Genomic DNA, 23,917 nt, shown 5'->3' on the forward strand with positions numbered 1-23,917 from the left:
TGGAGAACAGTCAGACAGAAGTTTCTGAGTTAGTATGTTAGTCATAGAGAGACTTCTTTTGTCATAATCTGTTAGGTCTGGCTCATGAATATCTGTATTAACAATAATGATAGTAGCTTATTTTTCTACAGCACTTTAGGTTTTTTAATCACTCTTTTCAAAACCCTTTGAAGCAGATAAGTAAAATTGTCATTACCCCAATTTTATTTACCAACGAGGAAAGCAAAGCTAAAAACTGTTAACTCAACCAAGGTCACAGAATTAAATTAAACTGTCAGAGTCAGACTTTGGAACCAAGCTCCCCAACTTGAAGTCCAGGATTCATTTCTATACCACACTAACTAGCTGAGTGTTATCTGAAAGTTATCTTTGAACCCAGCATTATATAACTGTGCTGAGCTTTTGTCCATTGAATAGCTCCCATTTAAGGGCAGAGATGTCTAATTCTAGCATGGTGGGAAAATATATAGTGGGAATTCTTTAGGAATAAATAAATGTCTAACCGCTGTTTGTTTTTCAGTTGCTTTTGTTAAGCTTAAAAAAAAGTTCTGTCCTGAATGGACCAGTCTCAGCATTCCAACAGGAGTGACATTGTTCTCTGAACTGTTGTAATGCTACCAGGCAGGGTGGCTTAGGAGGAGACCTGGGTTCTTGTCTTGGGTATGCCACTAACTAGTTATGTGGCCTTGAACAAGTGATTTATCCTCAGCTTCTTCATCTTTGAAATGAAGTGCTTAGACTTGATGATCTCTAAGATCCCTTCCAGGACAAAATGATTATGATTCTATGATAAAAATGGTAGCTGATCATCCTGAGTCCCATTTCTTGGATTGAACTAATTAAGTTTGAATCTGAGGTACAGAGGTTTTTTTCCTGTGTCTCTGGCATTTTATCAAGTAGGAAACTAGATGGGTTATCTATTGACTGATGTAAAGGTATTTGCAAAGAATATATTTTTCTGTCACTTTTGTAGAAATTAAAATAAAAACTAAAACTTCTAGTTCTGTCTTATAATAGAATAGAATTCAAGTCAACAACACATATTAAACACCCACAGTGCGCTAAGTGCTAGGGGAATGGAGCTTAGCTCCTCCCTTCATAGAGCATATAATCTAGTAAGTGGGATAGGGTACAGATATAAATAACTACATTCATTAATTCATTTAACAAGAATTTATTAAGCACCTATTACATCCCAGGCACTGGATATAGACATAAATGAAAGTTTCCTCCTATCCACAAGAAGCTTACATTCTATTGCATTCTGAACACAGATGAGTAAATACAAAATATAAACAAATATAAAGCAATTTCCCAGGTAGGAATGGCATTAACAATTGGGAAGAATTGGAATAGATCTCATGTACGAAGTGACCCTTGAGCTGGACCTTGAAGGAAGCTTCGGATTCTATGGAGGTAGAGGTGAGATATGGGGCAGCTAGGTGGTACAGTGGATAGAGTGCAGCCTTGGAGTCAGGAGGACCTAAATTTAAATATGGCCTCAGATACTTACTAGGTGTGTGACCCTGGGCAAGTCACTTACCCTTCTTTGCCTTGGTTTCCTCATCTGTAAAATGAGCCAGAGAAGGAAATGGCGAACCACTCTTGTATCTTTGCCAAGAAAACCCCAAATGGGGTCATGAAGAGCCAGAAACAACTGAACAGCAGAAAACATGCATTGCAGCCTGTGTTTGAAGGCAAGGGGATGAGAGATGAAATATTGGGTATGGGGACAGCAAGAAGGCCAGCTTGGCTGGACCAAAGAGTGGGTGAAGAGGGGCAATGTGTTCTTGATGATCCTGGAAAGGTAAGTTGGAAACAGATGGTGAAAGGCTTTAAAGGCCATATAGAAGAATTAGCATTTGATCCTAGGAGCAATAGGAAAGTTTTTGAGCAGGAGTGTGACAGGTGCATGATCAAGGAATATAATTTTGGCAGCTGTGGGAGGAGAGACCGAAGTCAGGACCAATTAGGAGGCTGTTGTAATAGTCCAGGAGAAGAGGTGATGAGGGCCTGAAGTAGGGGGGAGGCTGTGTGAGTGGAGAGAAGGAGACAGATGTGGGAGATGTGAAGGGGGTGGAGTCAACAAGACTTGACAACTGATTGGATGGTAGGGGTGAGGGAGAGGAAAGAATGAAGGATGACTGAAGTTACCAACCTGGCTGAGTAGAAAGCTGGAAGAGCTTTGACCAGAAAGAAGGGAGTTGGAGAGAGTGTTGGGAGGGGTAAATATAACGGATTTTGTTTAGATATGTTGAGTTTAAAAAATACCTATAAGGGAGGGAATCAATTGGGAAATGGCTGAACACATGATGGCATACAGATGTGGGGGATCACTATTGTGTTGTAAGATATAATGAAGAAAGTGGTTTCAGAGAAACCTGAGAAGACTCATATGAACTGGTGCAAAGTGAAGTGAGCCAAACCAGAAGAACAATTTATATAATAACCACAGTATCATAAAGACAAACAACTTTGAAAGATTTAGGAACTCTTATCAACACAGTGACCAACCACAGTCCCAAAGGACTCATGCTAAAACCTGCAACCAGATGGAGAGATGATGGACTCAGAGTATAGACTGACGCTTACTTGTTTTGGGTTTGTTCATTTAGACATGGTCTTTGCAGGAATTTATTTTGATTGACTATACATGTTGGTAATGGGCTTAGTTTTTCTTGCATTCTCAGTGGGAAGGGGAGGGGGAGAGCAGCTGATGTGAGGGCAAGAATTTGTACCTGAAAATAAAATAAAATGGAATTTTAAAAAAGATGCCTATTAGAGCATCTCCTTGGAAACATGCGGTAGACAGTGAGCGATGCAAGACCAGGGAACCATAGGGAGAATAGCTCTGATGCTATGAGAAGCTCATCACTGTGAATATCCACAGATATAATGAAGTGTAATGAGATGATAGCTGAATCTCAAAAAAGGCAACACAGTACATTGGAAAGTGTTAGATTGGAGTCGGAGGACCGAGGTTCAATCTTGCTTCTGATACTAGCTTGCCCAAGGTCACACAGCTAAAATGAAGTTGGAATAGATGGTCTCTAAGTTCCCTTAACTCTAAATGTATGACCTTATAATAAGCTGTAGAGTATTCGAGGGAGGATGACTATGATGGTTAGGAGTTTGAGACCATGTCTTAGGAGAATCCCTGGGGTTGTTTAGCCTGGTGAAGGGAAGACTTGGGAAAGAAAGGTAGTGAGAGTTATTTTAAAGGGTGGTCATATAAATAGTAATTTATATGTGTATGTATTATTTTTTTACCGATAGCATGTGGACTTCTTGAGGGCAGAGACAGTTTCATTTTTGCTTTTATTTTCCCAGTGCCTAGCACATCAATGTTTGCTGATTGATTAATTTGTAACGCTATGTCATCATTGCCACTGGGGATGAGAGACGCTTGTCCAGAATCCGCCAGCCACTGACATTGTGGGACTGGCACTTCTGGAAATTTTTGCAGAGATTTCTGGGAGAAAGATGGCAGAATGGAATAAGCCAACTCAAGGGGGATAGTTTGGATTCTATCCTCCATTTTGGCACTATAGGGACTTTGCAGAGCTAAGTCCTTAGCCTCTCCTCTCCTCTGTTCTAGCTTACTAAGACTATGAAGGAGGTTGTCACTACTACTAGCTGTCACACAGCTAGTAAGAGTAGTGTATCAGAAGCAGGATTGAACCTAGATCCTCTGACTCCAAATCTAAACTTTCCAAGGTACTGTGCTGCCTTTTTTGAGATTCAATTGTCATCTCAATACAGTTCATTACCATATCTATATATCTATGGATGTTCAGAGACATGAGCACAGAGCAGCTGATGTCTTCTGCCAAGAGAGACTGCCATGAGCTGACAGTGATGATTGGTGAGAACTCGCCCTCATTCCCCAGTGCTTCTGGCACAAGGACAGGAGCAGCACCATGAGCTGAGTCACCCCATTGCAGCTTTAACCCAATTCCTCCCTGTGAGAGGAAGGAGTCTAATGCAGCCAGTTCTCTAGGGTTATAAGAAGCTCATCCTTGTATCACCACCTCCCCTTTATTCCCTATTCCTTCTTAATACCTCATCTCCTTAGTGTAAGGATTTTTAGCTCCTCTAAAGGGAAGGGAACAAGCATTCATATTAACTCATTTGATCCAAAGGTACTATTATTGTCCTCATTTTACATTAAATTACATTTCCCTCATTGAGGGAAACTGAGGCAAACAAAAGTCTGAGACCAGATTTGAACTCAGGTCTATCTGACTCCAGACCCATTGCTCTATTCACCGCACCACCAACTGCCTCGTTCCTCCAATCCTTTTTCTTCCTCTAATCCTTGTTGCATAGTTAATGTCAGTGATGATAGAGACTGAGAAAAAGAGGCAGTCTGGGAAAAGCAGAAGACCCATCCAGCCTCTAGTGTGAGGCACCCAGGAGGTGGCAGAGTAGTGATTGTCCTTCAGAAATCCCAAACCTTTCAGTATCATTCTTTGATAGTATTCATTAGCCAGTTAAAAATGGATTCATAAGAGAATCTAAGAAGAGAGAATCACTGACCTAAAAGGAATCAAAAGCCCAGATATAGTAGAAGAAATTTGGTGAGCTAGCCTGAGACTGAGGAAAATGTATATTTCTGTGGGTGTATTTCCCATGGTTCCTGTGTTCAATCTTTTACCAGAATATTCCTATTTCTCCTATATGCTTACTTGGCCCCCACCAATTTACACACAGTGAAAGATTAACAGGGTGAGGGACTCCCATCAACCCACATCCCTTCCCTTCCCTTCCCTTCCCTTCCTTCCCTTCCCTTTCCTTCCCTTCCCTTCCCTTCCCTTCCCTTCCCTTCCCTTCCCTTCCCTTCCCTTCCCTTCCCTTCCCTTCCCTTCCCTTCCCTTCCCTTCCCTTCCCTTCCCTTCCCTTCCCTTCCCTTCCCTCCTTTCTCTTTCTTTCTACTTTTCTCCTACCTTTCTTCCTATCTTTTTTCTTTATTTCTAATTTACCTCTCTTTCTAGCCATCAATATATGTTAGATTGATTAGCAAAGCTAGTAATACACTTGGGATTCTATAGCAGTGACATAAGCAATTGTCTGAGTTCCCCTTTTCTGGACTTTTTCTGAACTTAGGGGATCAATATTGTAAGCATTCTCTTGAGGGCCTCTTAGCTGGGCCTCTCAGAAACAAAGTGTACTTCCCCAGGGTTCCAGCTACACCCATTAGTCAGCTTCCTCCTCAGTCAGAGAAATCCCACTATAAAAAATTAGTTTTCCCAGCCTATTTCTAGAGCGGAGGGTCATCTATCATTTTTCTTTCTCCAAACCCTGTGCCATTGGTCATGGTTTTTGTGTGCTATCCCCTCTTCCCTCTCACCTCTTACTGTCCCCCTTCCATCCTAGCTCTGCCCTTCCCCAAGATCTGAAATATGATCACTTTATCCACTGTTTTAGGGCATTGCCAGGTCAAATTCCAGCCCGGAGAAACATAGCAGGGTCTCCTGATTCAGCTATTGAAAGGGTTTAGGGGAGGGAAACAATGTTCTTAGTGGGAAAGGCTGCATTATATAATGAAAAAGAGCATTGGTTCTGGATTCAGAGTACCTGGATTTGGGTCCTGGTTCTGAAGTGACCTGAGCAAGCCACATTGCCTCAGCTAAGTCCTTCATAGGTCATTGTACAATATTGTAGTTACTATGTGCAGTGTTCTCCTGGTTCTGCTCACTTCACTTGGCGGCAGTTCATGTAAGTCTTCATAGGTTTTTTCTGAAAGCATCCTACCCATCATTTCTTATAGCATAATAGTATTGCATCACAATCATATACCACAACTTGTTCAACCATTCCCCAATTATGAGTATCACCTCAATTTCTAATTCTTTACCACCTAAAAAAAGCTGCTATAAATATTTTTGTACTTATAGGTCCTTTTCCTTTTTCTTTGATCTCTTTGGAGTACAGACCTCATAGCAACATTGCTGGGTGAAAGGGTATACATGGTTTTATGGCCCTTTGGGCATAGTTCCAAATAGTTGTCCAGAATGATTAGGCTAGTTTATAACTCTACCAACAGTGTATTATGTACCTATTTTCTCCTCATCCCCTCTAGCATTTGCTATTTCTGATAGATGGGAGGTGGTACCCCAGAGTTGTTATACTTGGCATTTCTCTACTCAATAGTGACTTACAGCATTTTTTTCACATGAATAAAGATAGCTTTGAATTCTTCTGAAAGCTGCTTGTTCATATCTATTGTCCATTTATCAATTGGGGAATGGCTCTTATTTTTATAAATTTGAGAAATAAGGCCTTTATCAGAGAAACTTATAAAAAGAATTTTATATTACTTCATTGTCTATGGTAGCCTTTAGCAAAATGTAGTTTCCCTGATTATCTCTTTTAATTAGGTCTATTTTTGCTTTTGCTGTCTAAGTTTATTACCCCTGTCTTTTTTGCTTTGGCTGAATTATAATAGATTCTGATTTAGCCCTTTATTTGAACTCTATATATGTCCTTCTGTTTCAAGACTGTCTCCTGTAAACATGTTGTTGGATTCTGGTTTTTAATCCACTCTGTTATCCATTTCTGCTTTGTGGGTGAGCTCATCCCATTCACATTCACAGTTTTGATGACTAACTGTATTTCCCTCTATCCTATTTTATGTTTTTATGTTTATCCTTCTCTCTCTCTGTCTTTTTATCCTGTCCTTCCTCAAAAGTCTGTTTTGCTTCCGACCATTTCCTCCCTTAATCCACCCTCTATTTTATCATTTCCTTCCTCATGTCTCTTATCCCCTTCCCCTCCTATTTCTCTATTGAGTCAGATTTCTACACCCAACAGAGCATGTATATGAACTAATTCTGACGAGAGTGAGGTTGAAGCATTGCCCTCTGTTTCTCCTCTACTATAAAAGCTCTCCCTTGCATGCTTCTTTTATGTAAGAAAAATGTCCCCATTCTATTTTCCGCTTTCCCCTTCTCGCAGTGCATCCTTCATTCTCATTCTTTTATTTACTTTTTGATCATCTCAATATAATTGACTCATACTCATGTCCTCTGCCTATGTAGATCCCTAATAATATAAAGTTCTTAGCAGTTACAAGTATCATCTTCTCATATAGGAATGTAAACAGGTTAAATATATTAGGTCTTTTATGATTTCTCTTTGATGTTTACTTTTTATGCTTCTCTGGAGTCTTGTGTTTGCATGTAAAATTTTCTATTCAGCTCTGGTCTTTTCATCAGCAATGTGTGAAAGTCGTCTATTTCATTAAATATCCATTATTTCCCCCGAAGGATTATACTCAGTTTTGTTGGATAGGTTATTCTTGGTTGTAACTATAGCTCCTTTGCCTTCCAGAATATCATATTCCAAATCTTCTGCTCCTATAACATATAAGCTGCTAAATCTTGTGTAATCCTGACTGTAATTACACAATATCTGAATTGTTTCTTTCTGGCTGCTTGCAATATTTTCTCCTTGACTTTTATGTTCATATTCCTGGGCATTTTCATTTTGGGATCTCTTTCAGGAGGCTATTGGTAGATTTTTTCAATTTCTATTTTACCCTCTGGATCGAAGGACAGTTTTACTTGATAATTTCTTGAAATATGATGTCTAAGTTCTTTCTTTGATCATGGCTTTCAGGTAGTCCAATAATTCTTAAGTTATCTCTTTTCAAACTATTTTCCAGGTCAGTTATGTTTCCAATGAGATTTTTATATTTTCTTCTATTTTTTCATTCTTTTGACTTTGCTTTTATTGTTTCTTGATGTCTCATGGAATCATTAGCTTTCAGTTGCCCAATTCTAATTTTTAAGGAAATGTTTTCTTCAGTGAGCTTTCAAGTATCTCATTTTCCATTTGATCACCTCTGCTTTTTGAGATGTTATTTTCTTTGGTAATTTTTTGTGTCCCCTTCACCAAGCTGTTAATTTTCCTTTCATAATTTTCTTGCATCACTCTCATTTCTTTCCCCAATTTTTCCTCTACTACTCTTATCCCTTTCTTTAACTCTTCCAGGAATTCTTGTTGAGATTGGGTGTAATTAGCATTTTTCTTTGAGGCTTTGGTTGTAGATGTTTGCACATTGTTGACTTCTTCTGAGTTTGTGTCTTGGTCTTTCCTGCCACTACAGCAGCTTTTTACAATCCAGCTCTTTTTTTGTTCTTTGATCATTTTCCCAGCCTATTTCGTGACTTTGAACTTTATGTTAAAGTTGGGCTCTGCTCACTTGGGGTTGGGGAGGCACTGTGTTAAGCTTTAGACTTTTTCATGCTACTATTTTCAGAGCTAGTTCCAGGAGGTATGCACATTTTCAGTGCTTTCTAAGATGGGTGGTGCATGTAGAGGCATGGTCACTGCTATCTTGGTCTACACTTTTTGTTTTATCCATGAAGAGCCCCTACTCTCCTGCAGCCACAAGCACTAGTGCTCCTCTTGACCTTGGAACTGTGACCAGAGTTCCTGCTCCTTTGTGACTGAACAAAAGCATACCTTCTCCACCCTGGAACTGTGACCCAGAACTGCATATGGGCCATAGAGCTGCCAGTCAGTACAAGCTGTACCCAGTGTCAGAAAAAGACCCCAGTAATATTTTTCTGACTGGTTGTCCAACCCCTTTATTGTTTCTGGGCTGAGAGCTCCTGAAGCTGCTGCTGCTGTTACTGCCTCCAAAGCCCATCATTGGTTCTACCACTATGTGCCTGCATTCCAGACAGGCCTCCTCTTTTGTGTCACAGACCTCTCTTGCCAACCTCCAAAGTCATCTTAGGCTGGAAAAATGTCTCACCTTGACATTTTGTTGGCTCTACCACTCCAAAATTTGATTTGAGGCATTATTTTAAAGTTGTTTGGAGGGGAATGTTGTGAGAGTTCAGCTGGGTTGCTGCCTGTATTCTGCCATTTTGGTTCCATCCCCTGTCCTAGACTTCTTCCTGCTAACCAGAGCTAATATCTCTCTGCACATTTTACTCACAAAGTCTCTACCTTGATCTGAATGGATCCTGGCGGGAAGTCTGTATGAAGAGAAATACTTTTCTCACAAAACTTTGGCAACCATGGAGGCTTTCTGGTTCCTTATAAAATGGGCATACAGAGTAAAGTGGTTCATTACCATTAATATATAACATGGTTTTGCTATTTCCTTCTAGAAATAGGAATTAAATTCAAACCAGTTCCAAAAGTTTTCTAATATTTATATTCTCCAAGTGAGCAGCAGGTGTCTGCAGTACTTTTCACACAACATACACACAAGTCTCACACTTCTTGGTGATATCCACAGCCATCTTGGGCCAGCAAAATCTATTTCTTGCTAGCTCTAGAGTCCTTTCTTGGCCCATATGTCCAAAATAGTTCTATAGACTTTTTATAGCCATACAGTGATATGCCCTGAGCAGTACCAACGGCTTCCTCATACCTGGGGTAGGACAGATAACTGTCCAGTCCAGTATTCTGCTACTTGGCTCCAGCTTTTGCCATTGTCTCTATAGTAAAGAGCATTCAGAAGACTGATGCTTGAGTTGTTTGCTATTACTACCACATTTCACAATTTGCATCAATTCACATAGCCCCTTGTCAGCCATCTGCCCTCTTTGCCAGTCATCCATAGACAACTGAGGCAAAGAAAGTTGACTTAATGAAGGGAGATTCATGTGTGCTGCTGGCACAGAGTCTGGCGAGAGTCCCAAACTTTCAGCTGTACTGCCACCTGCTTACAATCCAGTCCTTTGGTTGTTGAGTATAGCTTTTACCCCTTCTTTAGGTATCACCACAGCTTTGTTGTCCTGTGGTCTTCTAGAAAATTCATCTGTGTCCACATTGTTCTTTCCTGGCTGGTAGTGAATATTGAATTCATAGCTAGTGCTGCCACCCATCTTTGGCAAGGAGCGCCCAACTTGGCACTTGTCAGACTGTGTCAATGGACTGCTATCAGTTCACACTTGTGTCTTTGCTTCATACACAGTCTCTGAATTTCTCAGTGACAGCCCATTTTTGAGCCAGAAATTCCAGCTTGCGAATGAGATAGCATGTTGCACTGTCACTCAAACTTCTGCTGGCAATTATAACCAGTTTCATGTAACCATCACTCACTTGGTACTGAACTGCTCCCAACCCACCCCCCACCGCCCATGCTAGCATTTTTATGCAGAGCAAAAAGCTTGCTTGGGTCAGCATAGGCTAATACTGGTTCGCATGTAAGGCTGTTGACCAAGTCTTTAAATAGACGTTCATACATCTGTCTAATGGTCTCCAAAAGGATTTGTTGGTTTCAAAACAATTGTGTTCCTCTTCTCTTTCTGCCTTGTGCCTATTCAATCACACAATCCTCCAAGGCCAAAATCTGAGAGTCATTCTTCCAATCTCTTTCATAGAATGACAGGAACACAATGGCCACCTTTGTACCACTGTCCAGCACAGCAATGCAATCCACGTTCCCGATTTTTATAGACACTTCTGTTTGAGGTCCTGTGAGACTAGGTAGAAAAGAACCAATAGGAGTCACCAATGAGTCAGTGCTTGTTGGGGCCAAGGTGACCTCCTTCTCTGGCTCCATTTTATTTTCCCTAAGCTAAACCTGTAGCTCTCAGCCTCTGCAGTACCAAGGCTCCTTTCCCTTTTCCAGTGCATTTAGTGGCCATTCTCTTCACAGTTGTTAACAGAAAAGAGGGCTGTCTCCTCAGGCTTCTCTAGGTGATGGTGTGTGCATATCAATTTGTTATGGTCTCCATTCCCTTGGATCATTACTCTTCCAAGGAAGCTGTTGTCCTGGTGCTCATCTTGTGAAGTTTTTCCTTTCAGGTTTCTCTTGTGAGTTCTATATCCCTATGGTAATTCTCCTGCATTGTGTGTTTGGTCCAAGCTTTGGCAGGTCCTCCTGAATCATTTGTATGATGGGCTTCCAGTGAGACTCCTGGATATCTCTGGGCATATTTCCCATGTCACTTATGGTGTTTAGCAACTCTTTGAGACTAGATGGGTTGTGCTTAAAGTCTTGGCTACACAACTGTACTCTAACAAATTTGTGGTATTTGAGGCCTCCCTGCACTTGTTCTAAACTGATCTCATCCTCTGTCTCAGAATGCACTGTGCCCATTCATAACTTAACATCCACACAGCATAAAGTCATATGGTTTATCATTTCTGCACTGATAAGTAGATTAACAAATGTGGCATATATTTGACTTGGTGTTTTACTACCTCCTAAGCATTTGTCCAGTTTTTGTAAGCAAGTTTGCTACATCACATCTGGATTCCTGGCTACCAGACCTCTCAATAGCATAAAAGTTCTTTTGCTGAGACTCTCCATTAGCCATTACCTCTTCACTATATCAGATGCCTGCCAACCAAGAAGTGCCACTAGGAACCATGTAACCTGGGTTTCCCATGTTGCACCCCAAGGGGGCTTGGGTTTTCCTCTAAGAAAAGTCCCAACCTGGGCCAATGGCATTTCTCTGCCATAACATATTTAGTCTTATGTTTGTTATCAGGCAGAGTTTTTCTGCCCCATTCAGTGGGTCTTTCTCCTTTTCTATATTCAGAAGAGGTTTCACTGTACAGTTCAGGGAACTGGGCGTGCTCCAACAATGCCATTGATGAGGTTCCATCAATCAACCTGTCTTCCAGTGACCTAATAGACCTGTCATTAGGTTGTCCCCTTGATGCCACACTGACATCAGACACAAGGGAATTATCATGTCTTGAACCTCTGGACATAAGAGGCAAACTCCTTGCCCGAGGAACAACAGCCCCATCAGTTGTAGCTGGCCAGGGTTTTTCTTTAACCTCTTGAACAGGTGAGAACTCAAATGGATTTTCAAGCTGATTCCTCAATTCCTATACTTGATTGTTTTCTTCATTCTTTAGGGTGATAATTCTATCAAAGGCTTTCACTTCGCTTTGGGGGAGGTAGGTGGGTCAGTCACAAACTAACGTCCAGTAACTGTTTCCTATCAGAATTTTTTCTGGTAACTTGTTATGATTGCGTAACTCTTGATAATTCACATAGCACATCCGTAGTGGGTTGTCATAATTCACTTCTTAAGTGGATTATCCTAATGTCTCTTAACTTGCTTCCATTGTCCTTCAGAGCCTTCATTATATCCTGATCACAAAGTCTGCTCCAAGTATCAGTATACCCTTACATACATCAATGTTTGCAAGGAGATCATGTTTTGCCAATAACACTATCATAAGATCACAATGAAGTTCCATAATGCTGATGCTTAACTAGTCACCAAAGAACAATACACAACTGGCCAAGGAATTTAGTCAAATTAGACATCACTCAACAGCAGCAATAACAAGCGGCAAGCTGAGACATGAGCAAATAACAGTTCAGTCATAGCTCTAGTACTCAAAGCAGTCACCAAACAGGAGGTGTTCTCACTGGTGGCACCAAACCGCAAGCATTACCCTTTGTAAATGCTTTGAGTAGGGCACAAGTGTCCCACTAAATAGTATTTGAAAACAAATCGATTCTAAAACCAGCAGAAAAAGCAATTGCTCCATTATTATTAAAATGTTGTTAAATATATTGTTAAAAAACAATTATTCTGTCTCAGAAGAAAAAACCCAAATGGCCTAGGTTCCATGACAATTGATATATAAAATTCTTCTCAAAATTAGCCATTATTGAGTTTAATTCAATTCAGTTGATAAAATGAACAATAATGTTTGTAAAATTGTGCCAACCAATTGGTTAAAATCAAGATTAGAAGCAAATCCTGATAATATTGATATAAGGAATCCTTGGGTAACACTGGGGGGAAAAAAGGGGAAAAGGGAAGAAAACTGATCCTGGAGATGCTTATAACACATGCTTGGCTTGTATGTATGAGGTAAATTTTTGCAGTTGGGACTGGATTTGTAGCAATTCTGTGCTTTTGAAATGGATTATGCTTATCTCCCCAAAAGAACTCTTTCACATTGGGTGGGGGCTTGAGATTCCAGAGTGGTGCTAAGAAAGGCCCCTCTCTCTTAAGAGGCTTCCAATGCTCTCCCATGCCTTCTTGTTGCAAACAAAGGGCACCAGGCAACTTAAAGACATTATCAGTCACGGGCATTTGTAAAATTAATATAAAAATCTAGCAAATGTAGTTTTCTAACAAAAAGTTTTAAAAACACAGACACAATTAAGTGGAAGAAAAGCAGAGGTGGGGTAAGGCTGCCTTTTCTTCTATCTGGTTTTCCTGCTACTGGAATAACTGCCCAATAAAACCCTTCAGAGTCACACACCCCTTCACTTGTTCATGAAGAAATCATCTCTCAGGGCTCTGAAAAAGGAAATGGCCAATGTCCTGGTCACTGGCTTCCATGGTCACACTGCTGACATCCAATGACTACCACCTCTCTGTCCTTCACTCTTCTCTCCTCACATTCCCCACGATCCACCATTACTGTGCCTGAAAAACTCCACTCCTTCATCCCCCATTTAAGGGAGCACCTCAAATTAGTTTCTGTATTAGGAGGGCAGAGTTTATAATCTCAAAGAGGATCATAAACATGTCTGAAACGTTCGGAATCGCCGGATATAAGAAACTCTCGAAGTAGAAGGCAAAAGAATCAAAACATATATTTAGGCTCCACAGTAACCAACCCATGAACCAGCAACCCCATTTTGATATATTGATCAAAGTCTTCCAGGCCCAATAAGTACGCCTTAAAAGAGTAACCAGGAGGCTACAGAGAAGCATGATTGCGTAAAGCAAAATCATGCTTCCCCCTCTATGGTAATAAGATTACCCACTGGCCTGAAGTCTTTGTTCAGCTTCCTCCCGTAGGTCAGCTCTGCTACTGGCAGCTCCTGCTTCCACTGTGGCTGTGGCTGTGGCTGTAACTGTAACTGTCACTGTAGCTGTAACTGCCGCTGTAACTGTAGCTGTAACTGTAGCTGTAACTGCCTCTGGCTCCAACGGGAGCTGTAACTGTAGCTGTAACTGTAGCTGTAACTGCCTCTGGCTCCAACGGGAGCTGCTTTTAACCATCCAGCTTCTGCGGGGGTGTAAGGCACGCCGGGGAAAGCACAGGCTCCCCCAATCTGCCCAAGCAAGGCGAAGCAAGGTGAAGGGGCCGACAAGCCCACTCCAGTCCAAGACACAAACAGCATTCAGCTCAGGGGAAAAAGCCAAACCAGTCAAGGGCACTTGTTGACCAAGTGCTAAGGAGCCCATTTTTGGTTGCCAATACACTCCACCCCTTGTTATAGGATACATAATCTAATCAGCCATGTATCCTAGAACATACATTGTGATCCAATTACAAAGGAAACTAAAACATATCATTCATTATAAAGCAAAACATATCATTTGGTGACATTCCTAAATATTGGTTTACGATTCAAATGTGATCCACCCCTAGGTCCCAGCAAGATAATCTTTTCAATCAATCATCCCCAAAATAATTATTAATAATTCAAATGTCCACCCCTAAATCCTTGTATCCATTACATAGGATCAATAATATCATAACAATAAAACAACACAGCAAGGATAACACAAAATAAGTAAACAGAACACTATCATCATTTCCACCCCCCTTGAACGATTGGGGCTCAAAATCTTGGGGTGAGGGGTGAAGGTCTCATTTTCCATAGCTTCTTCATGCTGAAATTGGATGTAGAGATGGCCCTGCCCCCAAAAAGTCCCATTCCAGAGGTCATTTCTTTAACGAGCTGGCAGGAATTCCAAGAATGCTACATGCTTAGGCAGTCACCGGAAAGTGCAGGGTGCTTAAGCCTGAAGGAAACAAAACTAGCAACAAGGTTAGCCAAAACAAAGGACAAAAAGAATAGACAAGTATGGACTATAATTCTTCAAATAAAATCATCTCAAGTTTGGTTGAGATTTCAGTTATGCAAAGATCCAACATCAGAGCCAAACTCAGGTGGGAAATGTTTCTTTTCAAAAGGAACATAATGAGGAAGCCAAGAGGATCCCACCCTAGATAGAGACTAAGATTGTCCTCTCAGCCTTTCCCCAAATGTACAAGTTTTCATCCGTTAATCACACAAGGTCACCTTCAGTCTGAGTGGCTTGTGGGCTTACAGGAGCAGTTCTTATTTCCCTATCTCTTCTGTTATCAAGGCCTTTATCTCTGTACATTCTATATAATTCATTGGTTGGAATTCCATCTATCATTTCAAAACCTACCCCTGCTCTCAATAAAGCAGTAAACATTTCTTTCCTTGTTACTCTCCTTTGGCGCCAAGTTTGCTGGTTATTCACCCTTCTCTCTCGAGGAGATCTATCCCCTCCCCAGTCACCTAAGTCATGTAACTGTAAAATCTTATTTATCACTGTTGTAAGACGGCTCCCTACTTCTCCAAGTAATAAATTCAAAATTAGTTGTTTATAAGCAGGGGGAGCTGTCCTAATTATTAAATTCCTATGAGGCAGTCCCATTGGATCATTGTAATATTTGTCTGCAGTTCCTATCATAATGGCAGTCTTCATTACCTCCTCCTTTAGTCTCATGATACAATCTCTAAGTGAATACCAGGGTCTGTGCTCAGTGGGCCACATAGAATCAGTAGCATATCTCTTATTGCATCCCACAGCGGCTAATGCCAACAGAGTAGTCCTGCTATCACCATCTCCTTGCTGATGATGTTCCCTAAAAGCTTGTTGAACTAGAGGATCATGGCTGATACCTATGAATCTCATGCAGTCTGTCCCATCTACTGATATTCCACTGGCCCCTTGATCACTGAGTCTTACCATCCAAGATATCAATGGTTCTCCTATTCTTTGGCTGAATCTACTCAAAATATCTGTGACCTCTTGCGGTGAGAAATCTTCCTGAATTTCCCTTGTAACTGAATCTTCACCTCGGGTTTCTGTCTTCCTCCTTTGTATGGGTCGAGCCCTTGTCTGATCATTTAACCATCTCCTATTCTCTGTGTGAGGCACATCCTGAACCCCAGTAGTGTTTTGTGCCTCAGCCCCTAACATTGTCTCATTCTCCCCCCACTCACTTCCTCTGCCACCATGGCTAGGACGAAGCAGGCAGTCAGGCTCTTTCTGGGCTGGGTTGAAATGCACTCTGGGCTTTTTTGGTCTCCTGTTGCTCTTAGCCACATTAATAGAAAAGTTCTCATTTGAGTCAGTTTGGTCTCCTGCTATCTGAGATTCCCCTTCTTCCTGTGGGGTAGGAGTGCCCCCATGTCTTTCACTTAATCTCAATCTTTCGTATACTAGCCGGTAGGCTGATAACACTATCCAGCTTTGCCTAGATAGTGATGCCCCTGACTGAATCCCAACTTCTCGTAAACACTTTTCCAAATCCCTAGGATCTCCTCTCCGTAGCCTTGGTTCCCAGTTTTCACAGGGTCCAGCTTTTTTAGCCAATTCTTTTGCTAGGGAGGAATAAAATGGATCCTCCCATCCTGGGATATTCATCTCTTCCTCTGGAATTGTTCTGCTTCTAAATAGAGATCTTATACCTAGCGATCCCATCCTCGTCGCCAAATGTATTAGGAGGGCAGAGTTTATAATCTCAAAGAGGATCATAAACATGTCTGAAACGTTCGGAATCGCCGGATATAAGAAACTCTCGAAGTAGAAGGCAAAAGAATCAAAACATATATTTAGGCTCCACAGTAACCAACCCATGAACCAGCAACCCCATTTTGATATATTGATCAAAGTCTTCCAGGCCCAATAAGTACGCCTTAAAAGAGTAACCAGGAGGCTACAGAGAAGCATGATTGCGTAAAGCAAAATCATGCTTCCCCCTCTATGGTAATAAGATTACCCACTGGCCTGAAGTCTTTGTTCAGCTTCCTCCCGTAGGTCAGCTCTGCTACTGGCAGCTCCTGCTTCCACTGTGGCTGTGGCTGTGGCTGTAACTGTAACTGTCACTGTAGCTGTAACTGCCGCTGTAACTGTAGCTGTAACTGTAGCTGTAACTGCCTCTGGCTCCAACGGGAGCTGTAACTGTAGCTGTAACTGTAGCTGTAACTGCCTCTGGCTCCAACGGGAGCTGCTTTTAACCATCCAGCTTCTGCGGGGGTGTAAGGCACGCCGGGGAAAGCACAGGCTCCCCCAATCTGCCCAAGCAAGGCGAAGCAAGGTGAAGGGGCCGACAAGCCCACTCCAGTCCAAGACACAAACAGCATTCAGCTCAGGGGAAAAAGCCAAACCAGTCAAGGGCACTTGTTGACCAAGTGCTAAGGAGCCCATTTTTGGTTGCCAATACAGTTTCCTTTCTTCTAAAACTGGTAAGAACTACAAATCTCAGAGGGTTTTGTGGCCATCCCACCCCTTGACCTGGGTAGTTACATTTGAATATATTTGTATGTGTACATGTTTTCTCTGCTAATAGAATGTAAGCCCCTTGAGTGGAAGGAAGGAAGGAAGAAGGAAGGAAAGAAAGAAGAAAGGAAGGAAAGGAGAGAGGGAGGGTGGGAAGGAGGAAGGAAGGAATGAGAGAGAAGGAAGGAAGGCAAGATGGAAGGAAGAAAGGAAGGAAGGGAGGGAGGGAGGAAGGGTTTTCCCTCTGCTCTATGGAGTCCAAAGACCAACTGTACTTAAAGGAAGTTCTCTTAACCCCCATTTTGCAATTAGCCTTTTCTATTATCACCCATTTCTCTTCTCTTTCACCAGTCTAAGCCTGCCTCTGACCCGATCCTGGCAGGTGGTAATGACCTTCCCTCTTAGGCTTCACATAACACTGCTGCTCTAAATATACTTAGCATGAAATACTGTGCATTACGATTATCTGTTTGTACTATTTTCTGTTTGTTTCCCTTCTAGACAATAATCTCAGTGAAGAACTGAACCATATACAAGCTTTGTGTCTCTACAGAACACATTTTAAACATAACTACTGTAAGATCAACTCTAATCTTGGAAATAGTGGTGTGTTGGTCATGGGTTTTCCTCTAAGAAAAGTCCCAACCTGGGCCAAGGGCATTTCTCTGCCATAACATATTTAGTCTTATGTTTGTTATCAGGCAGAGTTTTTCTGCCCCATTCAGTGGGTCTTTCCCCTTTTCTATATTCAGAAGAGGTTTCACCGTACAGTTCAGGGAACTGGGCATACTCCAACAATGCCATCGATGAGGTTCCATCAACCTGTGTTCCAGTGACCTAATAGACCTGTCATTAGGTTGTCCCCTTGATGCCACACTGACATCAGACACAAGGGACATATCGTGTCTTGAACCTCTGGATGTAAGAATTACTGGTCACAAGGATGGAAGCTTTCAGTATCTGAAAATTTAAAATGAAAAGGGACAGTTAGAGAGAAGGAGAGCTGTCAAGCTTGTGCCCAGTATTGACTAAGGAAGAAAGTGATCAATTATCTGGGCAGAAATCTTTATAGAGTAGAAAAGGGCTACTCCAACAACCTTGCTTGATGGAAATACCCCTTAAATACATCCAACTAGGAATCAGAGACTGCTGGAGCTGGAAGGGACTTTGCTCATAGAGACTGTTGATGTGGTGTTCTTGACCTGGGGTTCAGGAACTTGTTTTTGAAAATATTTTAATAACTATATTTCAACATAATTGATTTTCTTTTTATATCCATGTATTTTATTCCCAAAGGGGTCCATGACACACAAAAAGGTTAATAACCTCTGATTTGGTCCAATTGAAATAAGAGGAAACTGAAGGCCAGAGAAGGGAAATGATTTGGTCAAGGTCATAAGTTAGTAAGTGGCAGAACTACTACAAAAGCATTTTGTTATTGTTGCTGTTCAGCCTTTTCAGTTGTGTCCAAATCTTCACGCCCCCACTTGGGATTTTCTTGGCAAAGATAATAGAGTAGTTTGCCATTTCCTTCTCCAGTTCAGTTTATAGATGTAGAAGCTGAGGCAAACAGGATGAAGTGACTTGCCCAGGGTCACACAGCTAGTAAGTGTCTGAGGCTGGATTTGAATTCAAGAAGGTGAGTCTTCCTGACTCCAGGCCCAGCGCTCTGTGTACTATGGCATCACCTAGCTGATTAATGTACCAGGGCATGGAGATAGGCAATAAGAGTCATGTATGAGAAATAGCAAGGAGGACCATTTGACTAAATTGTAAGGCATGTGAAGAGGAGTAAAGGATAATAAGTATTAAAAAACCTCTGTTGAACACAGGGAGCTGGGCTGAATGAAAGGGCTGGTTCAGACTAGGTTGATAATAACCACACTTCCTCTTCCCCTGCCAGTCCAACACTCTCTATCCCCAGATAAACCATCTCCACCTCTCCTCTCATTTAGTTCTATGCCTTGGGAAGAGCCTTTGCTTTCTTTCTCTTAACGTTTGCAGTCAGCAGGCCTGCCTCAGACAATTATTAGCTGTGTGACCCTGGGCACTAAATACTTAACCTCTCTGGGCCTTACTTAATTCCTTATCTGTTAAGTGAGAGGCTAGGACTCAATGGTTTCTAAGGTCCCTTCTAACTTTATGAATCTATGAACCCCCCTCTCCCCCACAAAATCTCTTCTGGGAGATACCTTTGGTGGGTATTGTAGAGGGAGTCACAGGGTTCCCTCTGGGGTCTATATGTTCCATATTGTCAAAGTGATAGAAAGCCAACCATCTGTTCCCCAAACACTTTCAGGAACGATGAGGAAATAGGTGATTCTGAGGTGATGGTAGTTCTTTACTCTAGCTTGTTAAGGGCTAATTCTCATGGATTACCGGAACCAACCCCTAGGGGCCGCCATTGATGGTTCCAACCACAACTACTGATGGTTAGGGCTTCAGACCAGGAAGGCTTATTTTCACTGGACCAAGAGGATGTCCATAAGGCTCTCAGATACTTCTGAGTCTGCAGTCAATCGATCAATCAGTCAGTCCACCAATCAACAAATATTTAAGAACCTACTACTATGTATGAGGTACTGTGCTAGTCACTGGGGATACAAAGACAAATATGAAATCGTTCCTGCTCTCAAGGAGATTATAGGGAAACAACATGTACACATATAAGTTTATGCAAATATATATAAAATAAGTACAAGTTAGTTTTTTGAGGGGGGAGGCACTAGCAGGTGGGGGATTAGAAGGTTTCATGTATGAGGTATTGCTTGAGCTTTATTTTGAAAGAAGCTTGGGATCTAAGAGGCAGTGATGAGGAGAGAGTACAGGAAGGATTGGAAGGGAAAAGGGCTGGAGGAAGGGTAACACAGAGCAGAGCAGTAGCTAGGATGTGGTGATCGGGGCTTTGTTCCACAGTGCCAACATTTAGTGGGTGTTCATAAGAACTTATATGTTTTCCTCATTATAGAAATAATTGAGTTTAGTACCTAGTCATTAGGAATAGTTAAAATAGGAAGCTACCAGATGGCATTTTTCCATCTTCCATCTCCCCTTCAAATCCTGAACCAGTCCTACCAACCTTACCCTCATGCTATCTTTGCTCAATTGAATTTGTCTTTGAAGGTTGATTGGAAGGATTTGGGTCACCTTCCCTGCTAGCATTGCTCCTTATGGCTCTTGTATAGAGAGGCAAGAGCCCCAGACTCGGGGCCCAGAACAATCTTTGTGAATTACTGGCACCATTTGCCAAGGGACTTGTGAATGGCCTAGGTTACCATTACTGAAGTTTGGGGCTAAATCAGGACTCACTCCCATTGGGGTAGGGCTGTGTTCCTAAAGTCCCCAGAAGCCCCTGGGTGTGCAAGCAGTCCTAGCTGAAGCCAGTGGGTCCCTGGTAGCGCCACCTGCTGGTCAGGGAGTTTGGAGTTGTCGTATGTGAAAGGGAATATACTGCCTAGTGCCCTCCAAGCAGAATCAGGACCAGAGGAAGGTTTGAATCCCTGCTCTGTTGTTACCTTGTTGTATGACTTTGAACTTGTCTGGGTCTTTGTTTCCTTCTCTGTTAAAGGCGGGGATCAAACTATGTGATCTCTAATGTTTCTCCCAAGAATCTAAAAGATGAGTTGTGAGACCATTGCAACTGTGTAGATCGGGGGCAGCTAGGCCTGAATTAGGGGAGGGGGAATGGGAATGGAGGTAGATGGGGGTGGGGCCAAGGAGAGGAAGGTGAGGACAAGGGAGAAGTCAAGGAGTCTCTTAGGTTTGAAGCTTGGAGAATTAGGAGGATCCATTTGGGACGGCTCCCTGCTCTCTTCCTCCCCATCTTTTTCTCACAGAAACAGAATCTTCCTTCAAAGCTCAGGTTAGTTGACATTTTTTGGAAGACTTTCCTGATTCCTCCAGTTGGTGGTACTTTCTCCCTCTTTAGATTATCTTGTGTTTATTTATTTGTGTGCAGTTGCACCCACCCCGCCCACCCCCGATAGGCAGGGGCTGTTTCTTTTTTGTCTTTGAATCCACAGGGCCTAGCACACTGCCTTACACATAGTAGGTGTTTAATAAATGCTTGTTGTGTTGAATTGAATTGATGAGAGGAAAGTGAATTCGGATGAGGAAGCGGGCACCATTAAATGTCACCCTTCTGTCTGCTAGGGGCCCTTATTTTTTGTCAATCTCAACTTCAGACCCTAGGGACAAGTTTGGCTTTCTAAGTGAGCTTTCTTTTTGCCTTCGTAGAAGTGACATCCTTGGTCATTTTCTGTATCAGCCCAACCAAGAGAAGACTTTGAGGTCATGATACGGCCACCTGTAAGTATTTGAAACATTGCCATTTGGAAAAGGGGTCAGATTTGTTCTGATTGGCCCCAGAAGGCAGAACCTACTACAATCATGGCAGTCCTCAGACGAGGGGGAGGTTTGGTTTTGATGTAAGGAAGAGATTCCTTACTGGGGTGAGCTACCTCAGGAGGATGTGGGTTTCCCCTCACCTAGGTCTTCTGGTAGAGGCTGGATAGTCACTGGCTGGCTATGTTGTAGAGAGGATTCCTATTCAGGTGTGAGTTTGACTAACTGGCCTCTAAGACCCGGCCCAGCTCTGAGATTCTGTACTTCTGTGATGTCTGCCCTTCTCAGTCAGGGCCAGAATCTTAGGAGAGGCTGGCCAGCTTGGCCCAACCCCCAGAGCACTCCACAGCTCTTCGGGCTTGCTTTTCCCCACAGCTGCCGAATGATTCTAAGAGGGTGCTAGGCCCGCAGCTGGCTCTTTATTCTGGGAGTTTCCCTGAGCTATATTTAGTTGAATTGGCATTCTCTCTTCTCTTAACTTTCTGGAAGAACTGCAATCCACTGAGATTTCTTTCTGGGGCTGGTTTGAATTCTTTTACCCTTTATCTATGAAATCCGTCCTGGCTTATACTTTATTACCTTGAACTATGGTGCACAATACTGGTTTCCAGGGACCTGATTGCTGAGTCATCTTTTGTGACCTCATTTGTTTTTCTTTCCAGTTGTTAGGTGGTAGCTGAGAGGGTTCTTACCATTCCTGCCTTCCTTCACCTTTTCCTCTTTCCCTCCTTTTCCTTTCTTCCTCCCTCCTTTCCTTCCTTTTTTCTTTCCTTCCTTCCTTCTTTCCTTCCTTTCCTTTCCTTCCTTCCTTCCTTTTTTCCTTCCTTTCTTTCTTCCCTCCTTTCTTTTTTCCTTCCTTCCTTCCTTTTTTCCTTCCTTCCTTCCTTCCCTCCTTCCTTCCTTCCTTCCTAGAATACCATCATCAAGGCTCATGCCTAGCCCATTGGACCAGAAGATATAGACTGGAAATTTGGATAATGCAGAACTGGAGTGAAAAATGCCTAAATCATCAGTTCTACAAATTGCTTTATGCTCTGATGAGATTTAAGTATTAGGATGAAATTTAACCATTAGACTCCTGAGCGATTATAATAGTAGTTATAAGCTAAGTTATTGAATCCTCTTTGAACTTATTCTGTCAACGTGTGCTGAGTTTGTGTGTGTGTGTGTGTGTGTCTATTAGTCAGTTAGTCAATTAACATTTATTAAGCCTCTAATATGTATGTCAGGCACTGTGCTAAGCCATGGGGATACAAAAAAGGACAAAAGACAATCTCTGCTTTCAAGGAGCTTGCACTCTAATCACATTGGCATTTAGCATTTTTTTTTGCATGTAGGATATAAATACTGGTCTCACAGCTGATTTATAGTATACATTGAATTCCCTAATCTCCCTTTAGAGAGACCTGATATGAGCCCAAACCTAAATTTTAAATTAAGGAGTATCAGAAGAGACAGCCTGACCCCTCTCTTCACCGGAACCAGCAGTGAATCTGATTGGATTGTGACAGTGCCTGAATCCAGAGCCGAGGAGTCCCTTAGAGAGAGGGAGTGGGCACAGAGCCCTGTTCTATCGTACCCAGCAGGACTTCTTATACTTCTTTACTCTCTTCTGTTCTATTTCTTTCATTCTACTTTAAAAGAAATATATATATATATATTTAGTGAGCAACTGTTATAGAAAGATATTAAAATGAAGGAGAAAAGTTCTCAGATTTCTCATACTATTTTTTAGAATTTAAAGGGAATTTAGAGATCATTTTGTCCACTAATGATAACTAGAGGAGAATTTGAATAAATATTCTAGATGGAAACATTTAAATGTCAAAGCATATTTTTAAAAATAGCATTGACTACATGCAGAGAAAACCCATTCAAAAGGACCACATTAAAAAACTATTCTGGTCTGCTCATTCAAATATGTTTCAAATATTCAGAGGCAGGTGGGGGGGCATGGAAAGCTTTGACTCTATTAAGAAATAGTTTGAGCTGAAGATTGCAAAACTTCTGGGCTGGCAAAGAAGTGATTCTTTGCTAATTGAGGAGGAAGAGGGAAGTTAATTGAATGACTAGATCTGGGTTCCAGTCCTGATTTTGCCACAAACTAGTTGTGTAACCTTAGAATTGTGAGAATGGAAAATGCCCTCAGAAGTCTTCTAATCTGACCTCCGACCCTGAGTAAGAATCTCACCTGCAACATTCCTAATAGCTTTTCTTGAACAACTCTAGTGGTAGGTGCCTTCCTAGCAACTGCCAGCTCATTTCAGTGCTAAGCAATTCTAATTATTGGCAAGCTCTTCCTTTGGTTAAACCCAAACTGTCTCCCCATAGCTTCCATCCATTAGTCC

Source organism: Trichosurus vulpecula, chromosome 3, assembly GCF_011100635.1.
Source record: "Trichosurus vulpecula isolate mTriVul1 chromosome 3, mTriVul1.pri, whole genome shotgun sequence".
Taxonomy (NCBI): domain Eukaryota; kingdom Metazoa; phylum Chordata; class Mammalia; order Diprotodontia; family Phalangeridae; genus Trichosurus; species Trichosurus vulpecula.